The sequence below is a fragment of the Phascolarctos cinereus genome, unplaced genomic scaffold (genome assembly GCF_003287225.1).
Source record: "Phascolarctos cinereus isolate Bilbo 61053 unplaced genomic scaffold, phaCin_HiC Scaffold_4;HRSCAF=312, whole genome shotgun sequence".
NCBI lineage: Eukaryota > Metazoa > Chordata > Mammalia > Diprotodontia > Phascolarctidae > Phascolarctos > Phascolarctos cinereus.
Window position 1 is genome coordinate 136,357,104 of NW_027555847.1, and position 16,046 is coordinate 136,373,149.

Below are 16,046 nucleotides of genomic sequence, written 5' to 3' on the forward strand. Positions count from 1 at the left end.
CCAGTGCTTAGCAGAGTAGATGCTGAAAAAATGCTTATTAACTGACTGACTGACTGACCCAAACATTTTTGCTTCCACAACTCCTAATTTTTCTGGAATCTTTTAGGTAGTGATGAGGTATGGGCCTGTGTGGGGTAGTGACCGCCGAAATCAAGAGTTTGGAATCTGAATCAGAGATCAGAAAAGGTCTTTATTCTTTCTCATGAGAAAGGGCACAGCCCTTGTGGCTGCTCAAGCAACAGCAGCCAGGGAGTGCGCAGCTCACCGTGAGAAGCAAAGTTTTATAGCCCTAACACATGCCCCTTCCCATTCTCTTACCTCTTTCCCCCATTGGCTGGGTACTCAAGGAGTACAATCTAAACGTGGCAACTAATACCCAATAGAAGCAAACATATGCATATTTGGGAACTACATATATGCATGTATCAGGAAGCTGGAGTGACCAGGAACTGCCTGTGCTGATGTGGTTTTTTGAGAAAGGTGAAACTCAACTCAGGGCTTAGGCCTGAGGAAACTGCACTTTAGGTCATCTCTCACAATCCCCCCTGTGCTTTTATCATTACTTTGCAGTTTCCTCACAACACTGCTGATAACACTTCTATTAGACTCTCCTCATTATGGTCTTCAGGTTCAACTCTACCCACAGTCTGTAGAGGAACCCACCCCTGAGCTTTCACCACCACGATTTTGATCTCCCCACTGACACATGTAGCATCTTTTGTACTGAGTTTTGTACTACTCAGGTGATTATTTGCATCATACAAGGCAAGCAGACAGGAAGAAGTATTACCCCACTTACAGCAATAAGTAAGAACCATAGTACTTGTCTCCACCAGGAGCCCCATTTAAATGCTGAGATGTTCCCATGCCCACTCGTTCTTATGGGCATCACCTGGCCTATATGGTTTATCTTCAACAAACTTCCCCCTGGATGAAAGAACTGGACTGAACTCCTTTAAGTGGGACCCTCGTTTTGTGATCTTGGGGTCCCAAACCTCGACCTCATCATAACCATTATGAGAAATTAAAGGATCCTGACTTATACAGGAATATACTAGTAACATATGTCAAGACTGAACACTTAATTCCGAAATTCTAGGCCAAATAATTCAATCTTATACTTGCATCTTACTATAATATCCTCAGATGCTCCAGCATCCATCAATTTTATTATTTATTTTTTTAATAGATTCAATATTTATGCTCACAAAACTTATGATTATAGGAATTTGCCATGAATGAACTAAAGTAAGGGAACAATTCTTTCCTAGATTCATGTCAATTCCGGGCAGAAGTTATATAATGACCAACTGCCTTGAGCCAGGTTTAAAGTCTGCCAGGTGTCATAGTGGCAAAATTGAGTCAGGTCCTACCTCAGTCATGCAGAAAAGTCATTCTCCTGACCTTCCCATGAGAACACCCCCTTGCAGCTCATAGATGCAGCTCACAAACCTCTTTGCAGGTTGCTGATGTCATGGGTCAGTAGCTTAATCAGTTCCTTGTTAACCACACCTGGAGCTGGACTCAAAATAATAGTTCAGTAACAGTTCCCAAGGTCTTAGATAATAAATTCCCCTTATCAGTGTTTCAGGTGTGATTATAGTTTCACGTTAATTAGGGAACATCTCCAAAGTGAGCTCTAAGTAGCTTACATAATTTGCTACACATGTTCTGGTTCCTAATAACATCCTAAGTAAAATCAAATTTCCATTAAGATCATCAGTTCCTACTCTAAATAGATTTGCCTTTCTGTTTCCCAAGCTTATTTATCCCTCTCTAACCTTAGTCTGAAACAATGAGACACTTTCAGGACTCGAATCTTATACAGTCATTTTAGCTCTTGCTAGGCCATGGAATGAATTCATATCAAAACAGTAAGTAAGATCTTTCCTACTGTGTGGAACAGCGACCCTAACCCAAATTAAACTCAGAGACTTCTCAAGGTGGAAGCAAAAGTTACTTTTTTATTACAATCTCTAGAGAAGGGCATCTGCTCCTCTGGTAGGCTTCCAGCAGGAGAAAGGCAAGGCACAGAAAGCAAAATGAGATTATATATCCTAACACAAAAAACCTCCACCCACCACTATCCCTTACTCCCATTGGCTGGAGAGGCAGGTTTACATTCTAGTGCAAAAGAAAATCTTCCTATCCCATTAGCTGGGAAGTGGACTTACATTCTAGGCACAAAAATTCAAAGTCAAAGAATAAGGAAACAAGGTATCCAAACATACATGCCCTTATTTAGTAAACCTAATGCTTATGTAGCAGTGGTGTGGTGATCAGGAGGGGATTTAGGGCCGAATTCCCATGAGTTAAGTAATTCCTAGGAAACTGAAATTTACTGCAATTTCCCCTCCCTAACCCCCTTCCCCCTTATCCCAGAGACAAGAAAAGGCAGGAAGCTTTTCAAAGGGCAAGCAGTTCAGGTTGGGGGCAGGGCTATTCTTTCTGCTAAGCATTTAAAAAAAAAAAACAGGGTCTGAGTGGGGGGAGGGTTTTGAAAGCAACAATCAAGAAATATTAACAAGAACTACTGATCCCCTGAGGAGGCTTCACTTTTGAGAGATCGTCTCTCACACTACTTACAGCTTATATGCTTTAGTATTAATCACTAGTCTTAGATCTCTGACACTGCTCCCATTGAGACTGTTTCTCTAAAAGCACCAGTTAAGTCCAGTCCAAGGACACAACAAACCCGGGAACAAAACTCCTAAGTTCATAGTAGGTATAGACATAATTTTCTTGTAAATAGAAATTTAGTAGGCCCTCTAAAAGAATATCAAAGATTTCAAAACATTTTTTTTCATAAAAGTATCTCTGCTTCTCAAAAACAGCTTGCAATTTCCTGATTACCGTAAAATACCTAGTTACCTAAATTCTCTAGTGAAAAGGTGTCTGTATGAGAATTATGAGATTTCACAAAATCTTTTTTTTGCATAATTACCAAGTTTCTTTTCTCACACACACACAAAATACTTTTACCAGTGCTTGACTTACACAATAACTCCAAATAGCTTAGTTAACAATTTTAAATTTCATAAGTGAAAGTCAGATAATCCCAGCTAAAACTTCCCTTTAAACATAGTCAAAACTTGGAAGTTCTTATTCCTTAAATTACAATACTTAAAAGGAAATGTTACAAATCAGGACCATGTAGATGCCCCAACAGCCCCAATTCATTCCTTTTTCTCTTTTCTCTGAAGGCACAATTAATTTAACAACATTCTAGATTATAAAGAAATTGCCCTTCCAGCAACACAACTAATACAATTGCTTACCAGATTACATCATATAAGAAAATTCAGAAATATGTAAGCAGTATATTAAAAACTTAAAACAGACCCAATAAAAATCTTTCTGAACCCTTTCACCAGGTCCAACAGTCTCCTGGGGCCACTCCCACCCCTATCTATGCTAGCAGGGAGATCTGGATGGGACGGGAAGGCCAGTTGATGGGATTACAGCCTCAGGTGGATGCCAGAGATTTGGCCATGTGGGAAAGTCCAGGGTTTTTCCTTTCTGGGGCCCAGATCCCAACCCTATCAATTCCCCCCTCAAACAAATGGGACCCAAATTCTTGTGGAGTAAAAGGCAAAGATCTTGGCTTCTGAAACTGCTTCCTGCTGGCATGGGGCATAGAGCTGTCCCTGCCTCAAGGGGGTCCCAAAGAGGAGGTTGACTGGAACTGAGCACAGGCTGCATCCAGGAAACTATGTGGGGACATTGGCTGATCCCCAATGTTTGCTACCAACTGTAGGTGAATGGCTTGTAGTCTAGAAGACACAAATTTGACAAAAAACTGCAGGGCCCAGATACAAAGCAGGGACTAGATTTAGGGCCCTAATATGACAAAATAAAACATCCTTAGCTCTGTTTGGATTCAGATAATTCAGTTTTCCAACCATGCTGCATCAAATCCACCTCATAGCCAGACTCAGGAATAGCCAGGTGGGTAACATTCCCAAGGAACATAATGGGGAAACTGAGCCAGGAGGATCCCATCTTAGACTGAGGATAAAATTGTCCTCTTAGCTTTTCCCAATGCTGACTTCCCACCAGTATCACCTTCTCTGAGTAGCTTGTGGCATTTCTCTCAGATGGTGGATTATTGATTATCGATGGATTATGCCCCATCAGACAACTCAAAATAAAATCCTATGAGCTTTTACCTCAAGCAGCAAGTTTTACTAATTATAGCTTAGGAAAAACTTTTCCAGGATTTACATCTCAAACTTAAATTTATCCTAATGCAAAAAGCCAATCATTAGAGATTTCTATATACTTGCAAATTCTCAGCTAGTCAAGTTCATTGTCGGAACTCCATAACCCAAGCAAGTTCTTTTCTTAGGGCATCTTTGCTCATACAGATGGTTTCCAGAGACCTAGAGTTTACAAAATAAGGGGAATTGCCTTGTACCACAGGGAGGGGTTGATTCTGGTGCCCCTTTGCCTGTTGACCCCCATATACCAAGAAGGACTGTTTTGAATGGGCAGAACCAATCTAGTTAAGGCTTTTACCCAAACCCCACCTTTTCACACACTATAATCAATTAACAATTCTAGGTTTAACCAATAACTGGTTTTACACAGTTTTTCCACTGTTCTTTAGTTTCTTTCACTTCATACTTAAATAACATCCAAATTATGAAAAGCTGCTTGACATAACTGATGCAAGTTTACCAGTTTGAAACAATACTGGATGTTTAAAACTTGAAACAAACACATTACCAATCAGGTGACTCCAATTGTGCTGACTGCACCTCCAAATTTCCTTACATAGAAAATTGGGCATCTCTTCACCATTGGCATTGTATACTGGTCATATCTAATTAAGGAACTAATAATAATAGTTGTTAACATTTTTTTTCAAGTGTCTGCCCTCTGCCGGGCATTGTGTTAGGCACCTTCCAATCATGTGAGATAAACTGAGATAACTTGCTTAATGTCACTCAGTTAACAAATTTCAGATCCATACATTTTCCCAATTTACCTTAGTGCCAAACTGTGTAATAAATTCTGACTTAGGCATTAAATTAAGAACATCACATTTCATTTAAAATATTGCCAGAATGAATTAAATTACCTTTTGGTTGTGTTCCGGTACACAAAAACTTTTCTCTTTTATGTGAGGCAGAAAAGATTGAGTGCTACCTTTCTTTTTGATCTGAGAGGATAAGGTTCCCTTTTTCTTTCTTTCTTTCTTTCTTTCTTTCTTTCTTTCTTTTTCTTTTTTCTTTCTTTTTTTTGTCTTTCCCTCCACATTCTTTCCAGTTTTTCCTCTGCTTCCCTTACTTGCTTCTCAAAATCCCTTCTGAGCTCTTCCAAGGCCTGGGACTGATTCATATTTTTCTTGGAGGCTTTGGATGTAGAAGCTTTGACTTTGTTGTCTTCTTCTGGTTGTATCTTTTGATCTTCTTTGTCACCAAAGTAAGATAATATAGTCTGACTCTTTTTGCGTTGCTTGCTCATGATCCCGGCCAATTACTTGAGTTTTAAACTCTTTGTTAAGGTAAGAGTCTGCTTCCAATGTGGAGAATGTATTGTCCCAAGCTTCAGGGGTTTGCATAGCTGTTTTTAGAGATACTTGTAGGGACCTGTAAATTTTCAGTTCTTACAAGGTGGTATGATAAGGGGCGAGGTGTTTACCCCTTTCCTGGCCTGTGACCACAAGTATTTCTTTCTGTCCTGTAACTGTGAGATGGGGTTCCTCTCCACAGCCACTACAAGCTCCACCATGCCAGCGTTCCTCCTCACCCCAGCACCGCCACCCAGAACTGTGACCCAGATCTAAACACGGGCAAAGCAAGAGATTCCTGCCTCTGCACTGGCAAAGAGATCTCTGCAATCCCTCTCTGATCAGCCACTGGATTCCCCCTCAGTCTGTGGGCTGGAAGCTTGGGAAGCAGTTGCCCCCCCCCAGGACCACGCTCTTGGGGAATGAAGCTGAAACCCCGCCTCCTTTCTCAACACCAACAGAAACAGACTTTTCCCACTGACCTTCTAAGTTGTCTTTGGCATTAGTGGGTTGAGGAGTCTGGAAACCTCCACAGCTGCCCATGATTCACTCCTCTGAGGCCTGCTCCAGGTTCATTGAGGCCTGTGCTCCCACACTGTGCTGCGCTCCCAGCCCAGTGCGATACACCTTTCTGATCAATCATCCAGGTTGTCTTGGGCTGGAAATTTGTTTCACTCTGTCTTTTTGTGGGTTCTGCTGCTTCAGCATTTGTTTAGAGCCATTTTTTATGAGTATTTGGAGGGGTTTGGGGGAGACGCTCAAGCAAGCCACTGCTTTCACTCTGCCATCTTGGCTCCACCCCCTCCCTCCACATTCAAAACCTGGCCAGAATTAGAATGGAGAGAGAGAATTGTTTTTTTCCAAAAATTCTCCAAGTTTCCAAACCTTTTACTCTCAAACTCTCTGTTCACACTGTTCATGTAAATAGATTATGCTTTTCTTTCTACCCATACTTCTCTCCGATGGACTTTAAAACTGCACGTATCTTATTTCTTTCTAATTCTGACCTGATACTTTGAGGATCCTTCTTGACTTGCCTTTTACCAATTGTATAATTACACAGGACACTCACACCACACAGACAAACACAAAACAGACATACAACAAATTGCTGTATCATATTTAATCATTTATTTTTATCTCCCCCTTTATATTTTGGCCATTCATTCCAATTAAATCACTCCAATGACTTAGTCTAGCCCCTAATGGGCTATTTTCCAGTACCTTTGGGAGGGGACTGAGACTTTATTTCCAGGTGGAGGCTTCCTGTTTCTTGACTTGGGTTTCTTAGGCTCCTTAATCTGGACTCAACCAGACCAGCCCTTGTGAAGAGGCTCCTAGTTTCTTGCCTCAGACCTCTTAGAACCTTAAACCCCACAGACTCAACAGGACTAGCCTATGCCCCACCCTTTTTACTTTCCCATGGTGGGAGACTCCCTGTTTCTTGACTGAGATGTCTTGGACCCCCCTCAATCTAGCAAACTCAACCAAGCATGCTTGCAAGGAGCCCTTGGTGTCTTGCTCCAGATGCTCTTAGAGGGAAATCAATCTCATAGACTCAACAGGACCAGTCTTTCTACCCCACCACCCAGTCACCCAGGTCTCTTGAGATAAACTCTTACCTGGGTCTGTACACAGACTTATGTGACTGATAACTCTTTACTTCTTCCTCGAGTGGCTTTTCTTGTCCCCTCAGGTCGTTTTCTGTTCTCGGCCTCTCTTCTGGCCTTTTCCTGTCAGAGGAGAGTGACTCCCACACCCACTGGCCACTGCTAAGACTTTGGAGGGATGTCCTGCTGGTCAGTCAAGGCTAGGAAGACCCTCTCCTCTTCCGGGGGGGGGAGATTCCGGATGATTCCTCAAAACTGTGTGGGACAGTGACTACCGAAATCAAGAGTTTGGAATCTGAATCAGAGATCAGAAAAGGTCTTTATTCTTTTTCATGAGAAAGGGCACAGCCCTTGTGGGTGCTCAAGCAACAGCAGCCAGGGCCAGGGAGTGCGCAGCTCGCTGTGAGAAGCAAAGTTTTATAGCCCTAATGCATTCCCCCTCCCACTGTCTTACCTCTTTCCCCCATTGGCTGGGTACTCAAGGAGTACAATCTAAACTCGGCAACTAATGCCCAGTAGAAGCAAACATACCCATATTTGGGAACTACATGTATGTGTGTACTAGGAAGCAGGAGTGACCAGGAACTGCCTGTGCTGATGTGGATTTTTGAGAAAAGTGAAACTCAACTCAGAGCTTAGGCCTGAGGAAACTGTACTTTAGGCCATCTCTTACAGGCCCAAGCTGAGATCTTTGCCTCTTACCCCAAAAAGAATTTGGGTCCCCTTTGTCTAAGGGATTCTCCTTGAATTCTCCCACTTGATCAAGGAGGTCTCTGGTGTTGGGTCACTCCCATCAAGATTCCTCCCAGATCCCTTCCACAGTCTTTCTGTATATAAGGTCCATCTTGAGTCCATTAAGGTGCTCAGATTTTTACAATCTAGCCAATAGCTCACAGATGCTCAGATTCCTTAAGAGTCTAGCTAATATGGCAGATCTTTAATAAACCTTGTCTCTGGCTGAAAGAAGGCTTGGGTTGAATTCGTTCGGACAGGACCAATGTGCCATGATTTTGGGGTAGCAGCACCCCTAAACCTCTAGACCTCATCAGTAGCAGAAGTACGCCAAAGGAGAGTCTTCCTTCCTCTTACTCCCTAACATCACCACATCAAGCTCTCTGGTGTCTAAGGGGAGATTTTTAATGTAATCCCAGCTTTGGCAAGCTTCCTTTTTCCTTCTTATCCTCCTGTGGTACCCACTCAAATGACAGCAGATAGGGAGAGAAAATGCAGGGAATCAGAATAAATTACTCCAATTTATTCATGTAAAGGGAATGGTTAAAAATTTATTGAAAAAACAAACAAAAAAAAAGATGGGGTGACTCTTGTTGTCCCAATGAGCAGAGTATTTAAAACCAAGAGATAATACTTGTTTTCTGACAGTTGTATAAGAACACCATGCGAGGTAACCCCAGAAGAGTGGTAGTCAGGAGAGAGATTGCAGAGACAGTGAACTCACAGCATCCAGGATGGCAGTCACATTACCTCCATCCTAGGGAATAAGAGAATCTGGCCCTTTCTCTTCTCTCTCTGTCTCCCTCTCTCAAATAACAATGAGTCAGAGCCTATGAACTGTTGGAAAGGCTGTAGCAACCTAAAAGTAGTCTGAAACCCAGAATGAACACAGGAAAGACCTACCTGAGACATAGCATGGACAGAAGAATTGGGTCATGAGTTTCAGGAAATCCAGGTCACAGAGAAGTGGGGTTCAGGAGGGAAATAGTTCACAGTAATGTCTAAGACCTTTAAAAGTCATCTCCTGTGATGCTCCAGTTTGTCTAACAATTGACTAGGAAAAAAATGTTGCCTCTTAAGGAGTCAGACCTAAGAACACCATCTACTGCATAGTAAGACTGTATTAAATCTGCAATGTTTGCGTTGCAATGATTGCATTGTTTAAGAGTTGAAGGGTAAAGGATGCCCAATAACTCCTATGCAAACAGCCTCAGGAGACAGCTGTTCCTTTGGTGAAAGTGAAGTTGTGAACTGAGTTTGGAGTTGTGACAAGAGACATTAATTTCTGGGTAATTAGTTGTTTTATTAATAATGTCAGCATTTTAATAAAAGAGGTCAGTGGCACTCTTGAATGCCAAAGAAAATCATGGTAGTGGGTTCAAGGTTTACATGCTCTAGGAAAAGGGATGTTCCTGAGGGTGGCAATCAACTCTGATTGGTTAACAATTAATGAGAGAATGAAGGGGTGGGCCTATTCTAATGAACTTTGATTATGTCATTTACTTCTAAATTACCCAGCCTTGGGCAACCTATTCAAAGAATTTGTTTCCACCCAAACCTGAGTAGAAGGTTTGGGTGGAATCTGATTGAGGAGAGTTAATCCAATCTCATTATTGGTAATGTCCTTCAAGGGACTGGACTTTTGAAAGGAGGACTATAGAAAAAAGGGAGAACACTGGATATTCCCAAATCATTGGTTATTATACTCACTTCTCTCAGAGTTCAATGCCCCCTAGGAAAAGCAAGTTTCCAGACACTCCAAGTTATAATAATATATCTTATAAATTCCAATTTTATGCAGTGAATGTGTTCAAATCTGTGAGAGTGTGTTTCCCTGTGGGTCTCATGTACTTGGGAAGAATCTATGAATCTTAATGGAAAATGAGGGAAAATGCATGCCAACTTTGACGAATTTATGAAATACTGTAAGTGAATGATTTTATATTTCATCTCCTAGACCAGGCACTCAGAAGAGCTAAGGCTTTAAAACACTTCTGAGTCACAGTTCAAAGTGCCTGATGCCATGGTGGTTTTAAGGTTTTAGTTCTCTCTATTGGTCATAAGGAATATTGCACCCTGTTAAAGAGTAGCCCTATAAAGGTGACATTGAGGAGAATATCACCTGGTGACTAGCTCAAATATCGCATTATGTATTCATTGAAACACTTTGACTGGATTTTTGCCTGTGTGGTCACACATACTAGTCAACATTACAAGCAAATATGATATAAGTATTTATGTTGTTGTTGTTGTGGTTGTTGTGTCCTTCAATCATGTCTAACTCTTTATGACCCCATGGACCTCAACACACCATACTCTTCTATCCTCTACTATCTCTCAAAGTCTGTCCAAGTTCATGTTTGTTGTTTCCATGACACTATCTCTCCATCTCATCCTCTGCCAGCCCCTTTTTCTTTTTGCCTTCAATTGCCTTCAATCTTTCCCTACATCAGGGTCTTTTCCAATAAGTCCCATCTTCTCATTATGTGGCCAAAGTATTTAAGCTTTAGTTTCAGTATTTGACATTCCAGTGAATATTCTGAATTAATTTCTTTAAGTATTAACTAATTTGATCTCCATACTGTCCAAAGGGCTCTCAAAGTCTTCTCTAGCACCACAATTCAAAAGCATTAATTTTGTGGCACTCAGCTTTCCTTTTTATTTTTTTAACCTAGACTTAGCTATAAGAATAATTTAAAATGTGCCTGTCAGTGAACTCATTCATTCTGATGCTAGAGAAGGCTTGATTATCAGATTTTTTTTTCCTTTGTCTTTTTTCTCATGCCCCTGTTTACATATATGTATGCCTAGGGGCACTCAGCTTTCCTTATAGTCCAACTCTCACAGCCATACATTGCCACTGGAAAAATCATAGCTTTGACTACACAGACCTTTGTTGGCAAGGTGATGTCTCTGCTTTATACTATGCTGTCCAGATCTGCCATAACTTTCCCTCAAAAAAGCATCTTTTAATTTCATAGCTGTAGTCACCGTCTGTTGTATATTGTCAACTTATTTAACTTATATGCAAAGTACATCATGTGAAATGCCATGCTAGATAAATCAAAAGCCAGAATTAAAGTTCTGGAAGATATATCAACAATCTCATATATGCAGATGATACTACTCCGATGGCAGAAAATGAAGAGGAATTAAGAAGCCTCTTCATAAGGGAGAAAAATGAAAGTATAAAAGCTGAATTGAAGCTTAATATTAAAAAAACTAAGATTTGGGCAGCTGGTCTCATCACATCCTGGCAAAAAGAAGAGAAGAGGTGGAAGTAGTGTCAAATTTTATATTTTGGGGCTCAAAGATCACTGCTGTTAGTGGTTAAGTCGTGAAACAGTCTACTGTTGCTTAGACTCAGATCCAAGTCACAACTCAGATTGGGTGCAGCAATCAGACCTTACCCCAAAATAAATCTCTTTGGGAACACTAAAAACTTCAGGTCTTGAGCCTTATCTGCCTTTGAAATCCTGGAACAACAAAACTCTCAATATCCTAAGAAAGCAAAAAAAGGACTAGCCCATACTTCCCTCCCAAAGTGTGCAAAATTTGGCTCTAATATCAAGTCTGGAATCAGAATGTAGGCTGGAAGAATGAGGGTAAAAAATTGCATTATAAAAAGATATTTATGACAGAGACACTTCAGATATTAAGCCAGAAGCAGAAAATGACTCTAAAACATCAATAAGCAGAATCAAAAAAAAAAGGCAGTTTGAGCACAAATTCAACTAGAATTTCTAGAAAAGATTTTTGAGTTTTGAAATGTTTCTATCAATGAAATGAGAGCACTAGAGAGGGGGAATGGAAAAGAAATTAGAGATACAGAATAAAGAAATGAAAAGGGAAAGCTTAGCACAATAAGTACAAAACCTTGCCCAAGCAATAAACTCCCTGCACATTATTAGAATGGACCAAATAGAAGCCAAAGACCCCTTGAGACAAGAAACATTAAAATCAAGTCAAAAGGCTGGAGGAAAAAAAAAGAAAAAATTATGGCATCTCATAGCAAAAACAACTGACCTGGAAAAGAGATGGAGGAGAAAAAAAAATAAGAATTATCAGACTACCCGAATGTCATACCCAAAACAATAGCCTAGACATCATATATCAAGAAATGTTAAAAAGAAAACTGTCCAGATCTCTTAGAACCAGAAGGCAAAGTAGAAATAGAATCCACTAGTCACCTTCTGAAAGAAACTCCAAAATGAAAATTCCCAGGAACAAGAGAGCCAAAATCCAGAGCTTTCAGGTCTAAGAAAAACACTGCAAGCAGCCAGAAAGAAAGAATTCAAGTACTGAGGAGCCACAATCAGGATCACACATATGATATAGCAGCTACCATAATAAAGGAGTAGAGTTTGGAATACCATACTCTAGAAGGCAAAGGATATAGACCTGCAGCCAAGAATTACTTACCCAGAAAAAATTGAACATAATCCAACAGGAAGAAAATGGACCTTTAATGAAATAGATGACTTCCAAGCATCCCTTTTCATCCCTGATGAAAAGATCTGAAGTGTGTAGAAACTATGGCGTTCAAACACAAGAGTTAAGAAAAATATAAAATGATAAATGTGAATAAACAAAGGTAAAGGACTAAACAAGGATATACTGCTTATATTCTAGTATGGGGAGATGATATATATATATGTCCCTTGTGAGCCCTATCACCATCAGAGGTCACATAAGGAATCTAATGAGAAGTTCTAAGAGTGGGTCAGTTGTGTCTTGGTGATCTTAAAAGAAGAATGGAAAGGAAAAGAAGAAGAATACATTTGCCTTTCTAAAAGCAAGTATAGTGTTTATTTAATTATAGTTATCAGAGCAAAATATGGAATGGATTGGGTACATTTAAAAACATTGTAAATAATGTAAATGATATGATCACTTTCAATTTTTATTTATATAACACCAGTTTCAATAACTCTCCCACAGTCTATGGCTATATCTTTAGGAGGGAATGGGACTCTTGTGAAATAACAGATGAACTGTTATTTTGTAAAGTTATCACTGTTATTGTTTGTCCTTTGTTTTCAAAGAAGACCGATGATATCATATTGATGTCTTGACTTGCACATGAATTGGATTTAAGTGAGGAAAAGTTGCACAAAATTATCAGCCTTACTTTTTCTCTTTGAAGCCCAGTGGCAAGACAAAGGTCAGGATGACTGGTAGTGGCCTGGGATGTGGTGGATGACCTTGGTGTCTTCCACTTGGTCTGACCAAGCTCTAAGCTCTCCCTAGCTCCTGTTTCAGCCACCTTCTGGACATTGGAACAAAATGTTCTCATCCACCCATTCCTCCAGGGGAAGTCTTCATATCTTGGGGTAGATATCACCCTAATTCATTGATGGGTTTGACACCTCTTGGTTACCCTCAACCTGGTTTAGCCCATCTGCCAATATGGTTTTACTGGGGTATGGCCAATGCACGTGCTACAGCTTCTTGGAGCTACAGGTGAGAGCTGAGTGAAGGTGGTCACCAAAGGTGAATGAGCAGCCCTGAAAAGGTCTTAGCAAGCCCTCACACCAAAGGGGCTGGTTCTCCCTGAACACCCCACACACCCCAGAGTTACTACTATGGTCTTGAGTGAAACTGTGGGAAGTCAGAGGGAAAGAACTAAAAGAACTGTTTTAAATGTTATCTTGCGAACTTCATGAAAAAGATTCTTGACAGATGTTAGATTCAAAATGGAATGATGTCAGCAATAATAATAATTGTTAGGTGTAACTCTAGCTGTGATAGTTCTCATAGTTACTTGTGCCTTTATTTTATTGTTACACTGTGTTGTGTGTGTGTATATATATATATATATATATATAATGTATGTATGTATGTATAGCCAATAACCTTGATGTTTTTTAAACCTAGGATATTATGAGATTTAAGGAAGAGTGTAAGAGAAAGGCAGAGAGAGAGAGAAGCAATTGCTTATGGGAAAAGGAGTTTTCTTCAGTTTAAATAATAATGTCTGGGCACTTGGCAGTAGGTGCTGACCCCAGTGTACAGATCAGTTACCAGTTCAAAGAGCCGCTGCTGCCCTGTGATCTCCTCATCACCAATATGTCTCTTTCCAGCAAACTGACCATGGATGCAGTGGACCTGAAGGGGAAAGGGGTCATCAGAAGGGTAGATTTTAATGTTCCCATGAAGAATAAAGAGCTAACCACCAACCAGAGAATCAAGACTGCTCTTCCTAGCATCACTTACTGCTTGGATAATAGAGCCAAGTCTATTGTTCTGATGACCCATTCAGGCCGACCTGATGGTATCCCCATGCCTGACAAATTCTCCATGGAGCCCCTAGCTACAGCGCTCAAATCCTTGCTAGGCAAAGATGTTCTGTTCTTGAAGGATTGTTTGGGTGTACCAATGCTTTTATCATTTTGCTGGAGAATCTTCGCTTCCATGTAGGAGAAGGAAAAGGCAAGATGCTTCTGGAAACAAGATCAAAGCAGAGCCAGCCAAAGTAGAAGCCTTCCAAATATCCCTCTCCAAACTAAAGGTTGTTTATGTCTATGCTGCTTTTGGTTCTGCTCACCTTGCCCACAGTTCCATGGTAGGAGTGAATCTGCCCCGGAAGGCATATGGTTTCCTCATGAAAAAGGAGTTGACTTATTTTGCCAAAACCCTGGAGATCCCAGAGAGGCCCTTCCTGGCTATCTTGGGCGCAGCTAAAGTTGCAGACAAAATCCAGTTGATCAACAATATGCTAGACAAAGCCAATGAGGTGATCATTGGTGGTGGGATGGGTTTCACCTTCCTCAAGGTGCTCAGCAATATGGAGATTGGAACTTTCCTTTTTGATGAAGAGGGGGCCAAGATTGTCAAAGACCTGATGACCAAGGCTGAGAAGAATGGTGTCAAGATCACTTTGCCTGTTGACTTTGTCACAATGGACAAGTTTGAGGAGAATGCTAAGACTGGTCAAGCCACATTGGCCTCTGGCATCCCTGCTGGGTGGATGGGTTTGGTGACCCCATCCATGTGACCCCAAGGGCAATAAGAAGTATGCAAAAGCTGTGGCCCAGGCCAAACATATTGCGTGGAACAGATCCGTTGGACTATTTCAGTAGGAAGCCTTTGTTCAGGGAACCGAAGGGCTAATGAACAATGTGGCGGAGGCTACCAAGAGGGGTTGCATCACTATCATAGGTGGTAGGATACTGCCACTTGCTGTGCCAACTGGAACACTGAGGACAAAGAGCACTGTGGCTGGTGCCAATCTACAGCTGTTGGAGAGCAAAGCTCTCCCTGGAGTGGCCACCCTGAGCAATGTCTAATGGATGCTACTTTCCTGCCTGCTGGTACCTGTGCACAGCCCTTCCAACATGTCACTACAGTGCTTCCTGTCCCTTTGCATGGCATTAGACAAGTTTCTCCCTCAAGACTCAACCCATGGCCAGAAGGTAGGGCAATGAAGGCCGCAGAAGCAGCTCAATGTTGTGTTTCCTAGCTCTGCCTGTTGTCAGATCTCACTTGAACTTATTTAGTGTGTCTAAGCCATTGTTGTGATCTATAGAGCACAAACACGCATGCACACACACACACACATATAATATATATATATATATATATATATATATATATATATATATATATATTGCCTTTAGAAAGAAAAAAAAAGCTAAAGCTGCTGTTAGCCATACTCTCTTGAAATAGTTTGCTCTGTTCAGCTTTGCCAGCAGTTGTATTTGTCATTACACACATACACAACACACCGTATGGAATCCAGAAGAAACTCCAGCTTGGGGAGGGATGAGGGAGGGGGGGAAGGTTGACCTGTTAAATATTTTGCAAAAGTGCCAGCTCAAATAAATAATATGTAATAAACTGTGGTAAAGGCTCAATGCTAATTGATTACTTAATAAGAGATGGTACAATTTTACTATTAATGAGGAGATATCAGAGCATGACACCTTGATAGCCTTAGAACCTGTGGTGAGAATGAAAAATAAGCCAGCTGCAAATAGAGAGATGGGTGATGGCCACACATAGCCTACATATATTGGAGGAGAGGGAGTGTTGACACAAAACCCTGTTACATTCTTGTATTTAAATGTTTTTATTGGTGGTTGCCAAATGGAACACATTTTTTAAATAATTGAAAATTTTTAAGTTAAATATCTATTTTTTCTTCCTTTCTTCCCTCAACAACCATTGAGCACCTTTTGATTTCTGTC

General features: G+C 40.8%; 1 pseudogene; it reads left to right on the forward strand.

Moving 5' to 3' along the window:
* Window positions 1–13,841: 13,841 nt before the first annotated feature.
* Window positions 13,842–15,146, forward strand: LOC110214637 (phosphoglycerate kinase 1 pseudogene; annotated as a pseudogene).
* Window positions 15,147–16,046: the final 900 nt, after the last annotated feature.